The following is a 13,386-nucleotide window of genomic DNA, read 5'->3' on the forward strand; positions in this document are numbered from 1 at the left end:
AACATCATTTGAATATCTTAAATCAACGAGAGTTTAAATAATCTTATAGATGAATCCAAAAGCATCTCATGGCCAATGGACATGGTCTCTGGAATAGAGATTTAATTTTATTTAAGTCAACAATACATTCTTGTGAGTTGCTATTATTGTGTTATGCACAAAAACTATGACCCACGGGTACACTGACATGACTTGCTTCATGTGACCTCAATTACCCTACAGGATATAAGATTATCTGTAATCTGTTTCTCATTTTATTTAGACCGTAATGAAAGTTGACACCTATGGATTTATGAATCCTAATTAGTCTTCTTTATCATGAAAATGAAACTAGCAATGCAAATGATCTACAATAAAAGTATGCTTAACCTCTAGCCTTTAATAAATAATCTCCAAAATTTATCAAAAGTAAATATACAAATAAATAGGATTACTAAAAAAAACGTTAAAAAGTTTTCTTACCAGTGGGAACTCAAGAAATACACTTTGCCTAACTGTACAATTTCAGGTTTTCAGACTTTTGGCCTCTGCTCTACAGAGAAAATTCTTATTTAATTTAGAAACTTTTAAATGTGGAGTACTTCATGTCTACTGAATTAATGCCCAGACACTCTCAGCTCAGTACGACTCCTCAGAGGTCAGAAGCGTGACCAGCATATGCATCATCAATAATTCACCACAAAGCAAAGTCTTCCTGCATAACAAACAAATGAGGTCTGAAGTGTTATTTGAACCTCTGAGCACTGTTCTTTTTTCAATCTCAAGCATTCAGTTTTTTTCTTCACACATTTTCCCTGTGAGTCCTTTAGGTGTTAAATAAAATGACATTTATTTGATATGAAAACATTGAAACGGGTTTGAAATGGTGCTCAATTTCAAATGCATGTGAGAGTAATTGTCATGAGCAAGGTGGGCAAAGTGAGGAATATATCTGAACTCAATAACACAGTCACTTTAGATAAACGCAACCGATGCAAGACAATGGCTAAAACAGTGTTTCCCAACCCTGGTCTAGTAAGAATGTGAAAGTCTTCCTTCCAATCCCACATTAACTAGGCTAAGGTGTTTCTGGCAATGAATGTGGCAGTTTGTAAAGCCATGTGGGTTCCTCCAGGACCTCAGCTTTAGTCTGAAGGACATCCTGGGTGATGTAAGGTTGTGAACATACAGGGATATAATTCTAGCTGTAACCAAACTGGGGTATCTAGTGATAAAATATCTATCATCTACTAGTATTATGAAGCAGAAGCTGAAATGAATTCATGCCTATTATGTATATTATGTTAGTCAGTAAGCTTATTTTACGTATAGTATGATGCATAGGTGGGTATACATCATCTTCAGACATCATGAAGAGGAATTATGGCATTGGCATACCTCCTAAATGTGCCTCAGTATGCATACACTGTACTCTAATACAGTATACTATCAACCAATGAGTATTTGGAGCAAATCACTAAATTAATGTTGAAGGTGGTGGCCACTAATGGCCAGAGGCCATGTTTATATTTTTTAGTCCATTTTGGAAAATCTCAGTTCTGTGGTGAATGCAAAGTGTTGTCTTAAATCTTTTCATTATTAAGAAGTATGCATGTTTGGGTGTAACATGTATGGACTAAATTAATAATAATTCTGAATGGCACATTGCTTTATGTTTAATAGGCAGAGGCATAAGATCTATGAGGACTTACTATTATAATTGCATATTTACCTGACGGAATGGATCTGCTCATGCACAAAATGAAAATGTGTGGGACATCATGCGTGGGAGTACCACTCGTCCTCTTAATTGTAACATTGCATACACTATGTATGTAATTACTTAAAATTAGAGTGTATGAGCCTGTAAGGTGTCTTTCAATTGTTCATTTAAATTTTATACAATGTGTAAACAACAAAATTAATGTCCTTAATCTTCACTGGCAGAAGATCCTGACAACCTGACCTGAGGTAGCAAAATCCTTTTCGCCACTGAACTATAGACATTTTCAGCTGGTCAAATTCCGAAGTGGAATAACTGTTTCCAATTGTGAGCCACTACATCCATGAATGGCAATTATTTCTAAAATACAGGTTAAATTTTTGCATATAAAAGTTGTTTTTATGATTTCCACAACTGTTTGGATTAAAATAACTGCAATCACCATACTTTCAGTAGCCTTTTTCCTTGTCTTTTTACTGTGGTCTCTTTCCTTTGTTTTTATGATGTACATTTCAGCTTGTATTCTCTGAATACAAGCTTGTACTCTTTCTATTCATAATTATTTAGAAAGAGAACACAGCATCAAAAGGCCGCCTTGTTGGAACGTCTTACTTCTTATGCTGTCTATCTAAACAAATAGATTCAAATGAATAGCAATCCACCATTAATATTCATTTTCCAGGCCCCTTTTTATTCACACGGACAGGGATTCTAATAGACACACGTTTGTCAAGTTATCTAATGAAACGTTTCTGTGGAAATGTAATTTCCCCAGAGAGCAGGCCAATGCTGCCTGTCAGGTGCATGCCTGCATACAAGCCTAAGTGTCTATATGTTAGTGTTTGTGTATGTGTGTCTAATGTTGTTGTTCCATTTTTCTATAAAATACCATGACAGTCTCTTCACATCAACTGGTACAGGACAAAAAAGGACACTAACATTGCTATACAATAAAGTATATATTTTTTCTCATTATATTAAAGAGGAATATTTGAGAGATAAATCTATTTTGTCTGGTAATCTTAATTTTTTTCTGATGCTCTGATGCACTGTATTCAAAGGAAGTCTGTATTTCTGAATTCTTTCAGGTCTGTAAAGTATGATCTTTTTTTTTCATATGCATGCTTATTACTAGTGAAACCAGTCTAATTCTAGTGAACGTGAATTAGACTGGACATATTGGACGTATGCTCCAACGTGTTTTGTGTGTCTGGCTGTGTTTTTGTGTCCTGTCTCTTTTAGGTTGAATTCGTGGGAGGAGCTCCACCTACCATCTGCCCATTGGTGACCACCACCTATATAAAGATACTTTAGATGGTGTTCAGCAGGTCCCCAGGGTCCACAGAGATCTGCAGTGTGTGGGGACGATGCTTTTCTGTGTGGCACCTTGGCAGTTCAGGATTTGAACTCGTAGCCTTTTGATTGCAGGTCTTCTTTCTTACCTGCTAAGTACTAGCCAACTGTAACGGAACAGTGGGGTCTGCTTACCTGTTCTTTTCCCTGTCTTTTCTGTCTGTTCGCCCCTTAAACCATCTTGTTCATAAGCCATTTGTCCTTATGTAGTGTTAAAATTTCTTTTGGATCCTAATTTGGCACTGTGCCCTTAAAATGGGATGTCCCCATTTTCTGCCTCTGGCCTCTGATCCAGCCATTGCATGGCTGATGTCTCCAAATTTCATGAAACAGTCAAACAAAATGATATGCACGGCCTGTGAAGAACTCCAAAACCATGAATTTATGTGTCTGAACATTGTCATTGAGAGCCTGTAGTCCTGCATGCATCCAGCGCTGAACTCTACCGGGCGAAGTAAAGGTGCGATTGGCAGAGCAAGCTGGAACGATGGCACTTGAAGAGTACACACACTCGTTTGTTTCTCCGAAGGAGCGTGCAGTGTAATATGCGGTTTGCTGCCGGGGGAGGCTCTGTGATTGCAGCGTGCGTATGTGATTAGAGTACGGGGGGAGTGCTGCGATGGAGCAAATGAATCTTTGCTGTACCGAGAGAGAAGAGACAGGGGAGAATGGGAGGGCAAGAAGGAGTGTGTCTTTTGCCGCCTTCGGTGCCCTCCTTTACTCTTCGTCTCGGCGCTTTTCTAGGTAATTGGTTATAGAATTCCCACCATGCAGCATGCCCTCGTCCTCCACCTCACACACATTTGCACACAAACTATGTTGCTAAGGACATTTTCTCATTGTGCCTAGCTTTTGAAAATTTAATGAATGGCAAAGGCTTTTAGCCTGACAGAAGCAGAGAGCTTGGCTAGCACAATTAAATCTTGGTCAGGGATGAGGAAACAAAAATAAACTGCAGGGGAAAGGGTGGAAATATCATGCTGTTCTATAGAGAGGTAACACTTCAGATGCATCCAGCTATAGATTTAACGTTGGTGGGTATAATAAGAGTTTGTTTAATGTGCCTTCATGCATTTCCACCCATCCATGCCGTACAAGTGTTTCTGAGTGGGGGGAAAAGGAAGTTTACACTGACTTGTTGCCCATGATATATCAACTGCTCTGCTGTTGTAAGTCAAATATTTAGGCTAAACGAGCCATTTTACAGCTAGTTCATTTACGTGTATACAATAGATCCTAATGACGTGCACCATGTTAAATGGACATCTGCAGAAAGGGGTAGATCTATGTTCTTCTTATGATGGAGGTCAACAGCTTTATGTTGATATACTCCCTCCAAAATGGGTGTGCTGGTCGCTTGGAAACAGACAAAGACTGAAAAGTGATAACCATGGTTATCAGTTTGAATATTTAGGACTGTCTAACCCTTAGATTTGATAGGATGAATCCGTATCAGACAGGTTTTTGCAGGATTCCCAAATTTGGAATAGCAAGCTCTGCATCTCTTAAAACATTAAATAGAAATTTTCTTTGAAGCACCCTAGGTGTAAAATTTTCATAATATGTCCAAGAACATGTGGTTCCTCCTGAACAAACATACAGGCACTACCTATCTGAAGGTGAAAAAAAGAGTGAAAGTGAAACAAAAATTTTAACCTGTTTGGCACGGAGGGCAGAGAAGGTGGTGCATTGGCAGATGGGACTAAATTCTTACTGCACCACTGCAGGGTTCCTCGTGTCTTCCTCCCAGCCCACAAGTCCATAGAGGTTCTATCGATTTCAGATAGGACCCAGAGATGGAACGGGCTGCTGAGAATGAGAAGGACCATCATTAATGTCAGGCGGAGGTTTGGATCAATCCCACCACTGCATAAAAGCCAGTGTAATCTTCCTCCACGAGTGACTCTCCGTCTGTGACGGTGGTTTCAAGGTTGCTCAGTGAGAGGACTTGGCTGAAAAAGCTACACCATATTTACTGAGCTGTCCTGCTGTGACTCTGCTGGAACCAGTCCACTTAAAAAGTTTAGCATGCTTTGTACCATGCTATGCATTCAGCTATCTGCTCTCACTCACTTTTCCAACTCTCTGTGACATGTACAGCAGTCAGGTCTGAATAAGGATAATCTTGAACGCAAATTATGCGCATTTGTAACCAGTAATACACCATTTCATACTGGCACTAGTAACAAAAATAAGGATACAGCAAAGTTTAAATTATAATTTTAATAACTGGCTGTTCGGATAACGTTCTCAGCTGGAGAAACTTTAGGATTTGTCTTCCATAATTACAAATTAATCAGAATTCCCAATGACTGTCAGTCTGCAGTCCAGCCTATTGCACACTAACATTGTGACAGATAAAACAAGCTCAATGAGGTGGAATGATATTTATAGAGCAGAACAATGAGGCGGGGGGGGTCTGATCAGCAGGAACATTATAATTTAATTGTAATATGACGCAAGCTTAGAACCGGTGCGATCTGGCAAATGCAGAAACATTGCAGCTACCTGCACCTTAACATTTACCAGAAAGTTCATTTCTTGTCAGCTATTATATCCTGGTTCTTATTCATTTATTGACTGTCTACATTTGATTGGACCTTTTTAGATTGGGTTTGGATATTGTTTGTAACAAGCAATTGCAGCTAAACAGCTGTTTCAGTAAATTACCAGAGAGCATCAGGTTTGTACATTTTGCACTTTCGTGTCTCAGTACAGAAAGGCAGATATAGGTATATATAAGAATCAATATGTACAGAGATTTGTGGGTTCACCTGGATTCTTCTTTATTGCAAGATACCGGTAATGCATACCGGGAAAAAGTTATTCATTATAAGCTCCATTTGGAACATCCCGCCACCTCTCTCAGATCACAGGACCTGGCCAGGCACCAACCCACAGCCTCAAACGCAGCAATATTAGACTCTTTAATATTGCAAATGTTTTCAGATGGGAGTTTGAAAGGGGGTCTCTCAGTGTCATAATGCATTCAAGCATGCTTTTGTACAAACAAACATCTGCCTGACTTTTAATACAAATGGCTCTGGGGCAGAATAATGCAAAGCCCAGAGCTCTAATTTAAGGGATTTCTGTATGCACATTAATCACTTGCAACAGGAGCAGAGGGTCTGACAGATTCTACCACCAACCCCCAAAACAAGAACATCAGGCTGGAAACGAAGTGCTCTAATGCCTAGACATGTACTCCACACTTTGTTTTACACCAGGCAATAGAGAGAAAATCTGTTTCTCTGCAAAAACACCAATCTGAAAGCCAGTGACAGAGATGTTCAGGAAGCTGTGGCCAATTGTGCTAATGGAAGAGTTATATGTGCAATGAGGAGCATATATTTGGCAAAAAGATCATAGTAAGCCAAGCAAATATTAATAGAACAAATGGTTTGGTATTCGTTGGAGACATTATTTCAACACAGAGTAAATCAAGGAAATGTGTCCTTGTCAGAGGGAGGCTGCCAACTGACCAAGGATCATTATAGTGACAAGAAGTGATTTAAGACATAGAAATACAAGAAATACCCTGTACTATTCACTGTTCAAATAAATAAATAAATAAATAAATAGTAATATTTAACAGTCTGGCTCCCATTCCTTTCATTCGAACTGATTAAAACACACTTTTTAATATTCGTCTGTAGTCCATGCCAATGTCATTCAAGGCAGACAGTGTAACCTTGTTTTTGGCATAAACAGGCTTGGAGACAGCCAAAGGTCTTATAAAACATGCCAGGAGATGAACATCTTATTACTCATTTAGCAATAAAGTATGTTTATATCTTCACAGCCACGCTGATTAATTGTCTTCCAAATGACAACAAAGCACAGCACAATCTGGACGGCCAGGCAAAGCAGCACACTGGGCACACCATGCCATCTGTTCAAAAAGAGCCCCCCAAAATGCCCACATCTCCGAAATCATTAGCGCTGTCTAGAAAAGTACATATTTCAAGCACAGTATCGGGCTTTGCATATTACCATAAGAAAATGCTTTGTACACTACATTGCACCATGCCTGTTGCAATTATTTCTGAAACTGATTAAAAAAATGTATTATTCCCAGACTAGCTGGAGGCTCAGCACCCTCTCTCGGCACCGAAGCAGCATGATTAAGGTCCGTGAAACGTTTCAGCTTCTGTTTGCAAAATGTGTCTGTATACGTTCAGCGGCCATCGCAAATTTACAGGGCCCTGTGCCTGGAGGACCGATCTGAGCAGGAGATCTACGTGGATCTATGTATCGAGAGCCTATTCCCGGCAGTCATAAATTTGCCAGGGAACATTCGCAGGCCCAAAATTGTGGAGCACTGATCTGCAAAACGCAGTTAAATGATTTAAAGTCCAGGCACCTCTCCAGCAGCACTTAGCAGGCCCTGTCTAGTGGGAGGCAGAGTCATCGGAGTCCATGCAGTAACGGCGCGCCTTTGAGCCGCAGTCACTTCTTGATTGGGCCGGAGCGGCAACAGGAGTCATTAGACAGTGTAAATTCGCTGTTCTTTAAAAGCTTAAAGTGTCAACAGGGCAGTTTTTTGCCAAATATTTATGTAGTCATTCAAAACCGAGGCCCGTTTCAGAACTTAATGCAGTTCAGGATCCTGCTCCTAGTGTCAGCTATAATGCACTGTACCTGCTCCTTAAGCAGAATCCTTAAGCAATCTTCGTCAGAGTGGGAAGATAATTATGTGCAGCAGGCCCCAAAGCCTTTGTGTAGTTATGCATGAGCCAAGCCGCCCTGCACTGAACAATGCTGCAGAATGCCAATGCGTTAATGCGGGAGACAGAGTGCTGGGCAACCAGGGCCCATGGGGCCACACTTTCTCCGTTTGCAGCGGCTTGTGTTCTTTTGCAGCCATTTAAATACTTTCTGACTTTGTTGAGCACAGAAAAGGATGAACAGTTTGCTTACAAGACAACAAAACCTGAACATTTTTAATTTTTGCCCTGTTCTATAATAGAACAGATATTTCCTTATAGTTTACTAAGTGTCTGTACAGAGTGCCTGATCTATAAAAAAAAAGTCATACACAGGTCTGTATATTTAATACAGATTTAAACAAAATGGCTTGGATCAAACCTCACAAAGCTAATATAGTAAACCAGGGGCATCCGTGCTTCAGGAAAGATGCTTTTCAGCGAGGGTGAAAGCAAATGTATAAATGTAGATCTACATGTATATTAAAAGCAATGTTAAAAATACAGGAAAAAATGATTTGAAGGGAAAAACGCCGTCACAAAAAATCTGGCAACATTATGTGCAAGTTACTGCCTGCTCCTATTTCCTCACGCCGAGATTTTCCAGTGAACTCCCAATAAATTTGCAGAATTAGCTTTTTTTGCAGAATTTTACTTTAGAAACGTTTGAGAAGTTTTTCTTTCCTCCACCAGCAAAAAATTATTAATTAAATGAATCTGATTCACAATTAATGCTTGGCGCCTCTGGTTTAGACTGTGAAAACGTGTCTTCATCATTTTAGCTCACACGGGTATGAGCACTGCTGAGGATTATGCCTCTTGGCAAGAACAAAAACCCCAAACGCCTCCAGGAAAACTGGCACTGTTCTGTCTTCGAAAGAAATCAAAAGTCTGTCTTAATTGGTCTTTGCACAGATGAAAATGCTTTAGCGTGAAATGTCACATGGATGAACCTGCCGAACCCGAATCTACACCAACTTTTCCACTTATCACACAGGAACTTTTAGATCTGTTTCTACGACCTCCTGATGGCCTTCACCTTTGTTCCTTTTAAAATGCTCGCCCTACGATTAAATTGCTGGCTAATTAATATTCCCTAACACACACTGAGCTGCTGCTGACCTCATGTTTTAAAGCCTGACCTGCCATGAATTTATTTAATGGTAGGGGATAAAAAAAAAAAAACTCCCTCTGCTCTGGCCTCTTGAACTCAGGAAACAGCTTGAGATTAAGTCATATTTAAGATGCCATATTTATACTCTATGATTTAATAATAAACAGACATTCCCAAGGGTTGGTTAAAAGTCATATTAGACAAACCTAGGAGTTTACTAGTGCATATCAAATAGTTTGAATATCCTTTATATTGAAAAATCAGCATCTCAAATTTTTGCAATATTAGTTATTGATTAATGCAAAAAACTGAATTTATGTTCATTATCAATACATTAAATTTTTTGAGAATCTTCTTTGAAAATCATTAGTATATGTATGTGCTTCAAAGACAATCTGGCCAAAAGTGTGGATGGATTAGGGTGAGACAAACTGAAAAATGTGCTGCATGAAAGACATTAGAACAGAATAATTAGAAGTGCTTCACAAGGACTGGAATAACACGTTTAACAGTTCATATGCATTATGGCAGTGTACAATGCACAACCACAAAGAAAAAAATCAGGAGGCAAAAGGATTGCTATAAATGCGAAATCTGAGTCAATTAATTACTTGTCAAATAAACCACTGAGATGGATATTTTCACGCGTAATAATGTGTTGCGGAGAGAATGCACAAAGTAATTGAGGTAGAAAATAAGTTATTTGAGAGTGGTGGGAAAGAAATAGTGGCTGATTGGAACGAATGCATCATTGGCTGAGAGTCAAATGTCGCCACATGATGAGCAGCCGTCAGTCCTACACTAAGGACAATTCTGAATGTGACGCTGAAAAACATTCCCATTTCCACTTGTTTAATTAACCCAGTACAGGAAAGGCCACGGACGGCGGAAACCAGATAAATAATCCTTTGTCCATCTTACGCTTAAGCTCTGAGGAATCATCGGGTCCCTAGAGTGGGATGTTTCTTTATTCCAGAAGAAGCCTTCTAGAGAGATCCATGTCTCATTTATGTCCCTGACCATTCAGTGGATGCGCATTCAGCATGATCCCTTTGCCAAAGCCAAAATACGTAAATCTGCCAAGGACATGCAAGAATTTAATGGGGAATAAAATAAAGACACTGACATCAGTTAACACATTTAGTCTCTAAGCTAAAACATGTCAGACTACTAAAGATTACACATGAGTAAAAACAGTTGTTGGGGAGGGATATAGCAGATCATGCAATTAATCTCAGAAATGGTTTCAAAGTCAGTCCTGAATTATAAAATTTTCATATTTATATCTGATGACATAAATAAAGTCTGATTATGGCTGAACTGGAGGGCAGATGTGTAAGATGGGATATCTTTGTCTAACGGCCTTCTCCCGAGCAAGAGGTGTGAAAGGCCAGCCCTTTTTTTTTTTTTGGAGTCCCCCGTTTGTGTCTTTGTCGGACTTTGACACCCCCCATGCAGGAGACACCAAGGGCCGGCAAATGACGATGAGAGCGACAGGGCAGAAACGGCAAATTCTGATTGGTCTGTGGCAACTTTCTGTGAGTCAAACGTATAAAAGAATTTTGTCTTGGGGACTCTGGGTGACTTTTTCCTCTCCCTGTTTCTCCTGGACCAGGTGACCTCTGTAGTTTGGCTTCTGGCTGTTCTCTATCTTCCTCCTATACCTTTCTCCTTTCTTTTAATTTGGGTTTTTCTGTAACATCAGTACCTTTTTTACATACAATATTTACATGTAACTGCAATAGTAATCTACTGGTGTTAATAAATTAGAAACTGTTCATTCTTATAACCTCTGTTGTGCCACGCCTCTTTCTGCCAGGTAACATCAGATTTGGAGTGTTTTAAGACAGTTGCTTTGTGCAGAGTTTTTATCTCTTTTACAGATGTTTTGTTAATTATGGGCATTTCAGAGTGCATCTCTGTCATTATGTCATTTACAGCTCTACAGTACCTGGTGGTAGCACTTCCACATCCACGTTTCAGAAATCTGTCATGTATTGAGTGCACAAGGCACAAGCGTGTAATTTAAACATCCTGTTTTATATATAAAGGTGCCAAACAGAACCAATGCCATGTATGTAAACAGGCGGACACACCATGTAATGGGGAGAAGGTGAGGCTATTCACACAGAAACTGGCATTATGTGGTTTCATCTGGAGGCCCAGAGGTGCTAGGATCACTTGTCAGCAGAAAAAAATAAAATAAAATTGGTATTCTACCAAACAGTCTGTTCATTAAACTACTCTGGATTGGTGTGGGTTCAGGTGTAAACATGCTATTTTCCAACTTTGTGGAAACAGCCCAGTGGGTTTTAAAGGAAATATAATAACCATCAGTCAGGTGCAGGTTTACAGGTCATTTGTGGCGTTACCAGTCAGCCAGATACATTTTTATTTTGGAGTAAAGAGAAGTACGATAAATGCATGTGTTCGTCACACTTAGTACAAGGCTGAAGAAAAGGCATTTGAACAACGCATTTGCATAAATATCTCTCCTATGTGCCTCTGCGGGATATTTCTCACAGTGTTTCTTATTTGCTTTTTGCATGATGTTGGGATGGTAAGTTAAAGCTAAATAGATAATCCATTAAGGCATGCATGCTGGGACAGATATGCAGTAGAAAGTACATCACTTTTTTAAAACAATCATAATTAAATTGGTATTATTTGAATGATTCAAGCAATTAAAATAATTTCTGTTCTTATATTACATTTTATGTGTTTCTGGTTTTCGTTTTCATTCTTTGAACCGTTTTTAAGTTCTATCTACTCTGTCCTCCTCCTACTGATGCTTATTCCTTAAATGTATTTAAATTGCACACTTTAATACTTTAACCACCTCCTGCAGATGATTAACAGGAAATGTAGGTGTTGACTATGTCTTTTTCCATGCTTATTTTTTCAGATTTGATCACTTACCTCCAAAGTGGTTTTTGAAGGCTAACTGGCACTGGTTCCACTACAACGTCTTGGCGAGTGCCAGAGCTCTGGGCTCATATTGTGAATGGATAAACAGTTTGTGATGAAAAGGCTGGACGAGTGGGAGACTCTCCTTCCTTGTTTCCAGCCGCCATTTCTGTGCCCACAGCAAAAAAGCACTCATGAGGGTTTTTTATCTGCGCCGATGATGAATGGAGGTGCTTTAATCGACAACTGTGCGCCAAACTGTGGATTACATTAGCACAGCAGACACAGGGGTGGGGAGGGAGGCGGTGTATAAAGATGAATTGTCTCCTTGACGCAAGTTGAGGGTTAGCTCTTGCTACTGTTTTCTTCTGGGGGATATAGTTTATGAAATATCAACAAGGAAATGTTTTCTTTGTACCCCTGAATCACATTGTTAGTCAAGGATGCACTTGGATGCAAAAAATTATTTTACACTTTTTTTCCCTGTGTATTGTTGGATGGTTAATATCCTCTTTTGTATCAGTTGGTTGATTTTGTACCTATACAGAATACTCACAGGAGCCTGTGGATCAAAATCTATTGTTGTCCCACTAAGGGACAGGGGAAAAAAGCCATTACCAGGGAAGTACGAGCAGAAATGCCCACAGTGTTGTCAAAAGTCACAAGAGAACCTATTCAATATCAACCACAGGAGAAAACATGTCAAACACCACAATGACGCACATTGCTAAAGTCCCATGACTCCACTCTGCACACTCAGGCCTGTCAGGAGACACCTTGAGTAAGCCCCCTACCTCATCAAAACCCAGCGTTATGAAACAGACAGCCAGGGAAAAGTTCTCGAAAGCTTTAAGACAAGCACCTGGGGGAGTAGACGTAGTGCTGAGGCAGTTTTGCTTGGGGAGGAAATGTGTGTGTGAGAGTGAGTTGTCAACCTGTCAGCTGGCGGGCGGAGGTAGGCGAGGGCCAGCCGAGGGGGAGAGGAAGGTGTCGTTGCAGGTCTGAGTTTCCCCTGCGTTCTCGCTCTTGGTACTCAGAGGATCAGGTAACTGCGTGAGGCCAGCCGGATCAATCCAGGCCGTGGGTGCCTTCAGGCCAACAGAAGACCTTTATTGGATTGTGAGGCCGCAACTCAGGTGGCAGCATCAAAAAAACTCTCCATGACCAGGTCAGTGGGGGAGTGCGCCCAAGGGTCCAGAGATGTGGGAAGTAATTGTAAGTCATCAAGTGAGACAGCTGTATAGTTTGCTTCACACTGAAAAGTCGGACAATTCTCTCTCCTTAAAGTAAAGGGAAAAAGAAAAAAGGAACAGAGCAGAAAAACATTCAGTAACTCCTGACCAGACAGGATAATGACCTTTGACAATGTGTACAATCAGGTAAGGCTTAATCACATAAAGTTAAAAGTGAAAATATTAAACGGAATTACAACATGGAATTTTGGATTGTGAACAAGGATACTTCTGGCTAAGTAAAGAATCCCCACTCTGCAATCAATGGTGCATAGATGGTTCTCAGAGCCTTTATGTGCCCAGCTACAGTTGATCGGCATGAGGACCAGTACAAGTGATCTCTATGATCTACAGTAAATGATATTCTCTGGA

Source organism: Denticeps clupeoides, chromosome 4 (assembly GCF_900700375.1).
Source record: "Denticeps clupeoides chromosome 4, fDenClu1.1, whole genome shotgun sequence".
NCBI classification, from domain to species: Eukaryota; Metazoa; Chordata; class Actinopteri; order Clupeiformes; family Denticipitidae; genus Denticeps; species Denticeps clupeoides.